The 626-nt window shown below is 43.3% G+C and overlaps 1 protein-coding gene across 1 annotated transcript in view; it reads left to right on the forward strand.

Moving 5' to 3' along the window:
* DAPK1 (death-associated protein kinase 1) overlaps positions 1 to 626 on the forward strand; it is a 172,729-nt gene that overhangs the window by 161,191 nt on the left and 10,912 nt on the right. The gene's annotated exons all lie outside the window — the stretch shown is intronic.

Raw genomic sequence — 626 nt, forward strand, 5'->3', positions numbered from 1 at the left:
GTGAGCCCTGGAGGTGGACTGCCCTCTCGGTTTGGTTCCGTTTTCAGGGGACCCAGTGCGAGGTGGCTGCATGGACATGTTTTTATCTATTGCTCTGGGTCAAGGAAGAAAGAGCAGAGAGACACGGAGATGGCCGCGAGGGGAAGGGGTTGTTATGGACAAAGTGGACCACCTTAGAGTGGAGGAAATTCTGATAGTTTTAGTGGTTTGTTTAAAAGTAAAATTGCTTTTTACACATTGCAAAAGCAGTTCAAACGTGACTTGAGTGAAGACCCATATGATTTCCCTCATATATGGGATATAAAACAGAAGGCAACAAATGATCTAACAAAACAGACTCAGACACAACAGAAAGGTGGTTAGCAGAGGGGAAGGGGGTTGGAGGAGGATGAAGAGGGCTAAAGGGGTCAAACTAATGGTAACGGTGGTGGGAGGAGACTAGATTTTGGTGGTGATCACACAGTGCAATATATAGATGATATAAATTTTACTATTGAAACAAAGTGTTATTAACCAATGTTACCCCAATGAACTTAATACATTTTTAAAATATATAATGAGCCCTAACCGGTTTGGCTCAGTGGATAGAGAGTCGGCCTGCAGACTGAAAGTTCTCAGGTTCGATT

This window comes from Myotis davidii, unplaced genomic scaffold, assembly GCF_000327345.1.
Source record: "Myotis davidii unplaced genomic scaffold, ASM32734v1 scaffold556, whole genome shotgun sequence".
Taxonomy (NCBI): Eukaryota; Metazoa; Chordata; class Mammalia; order Chiroptera; family Vespertilionidae; genus Myotis; species Myotis davidii.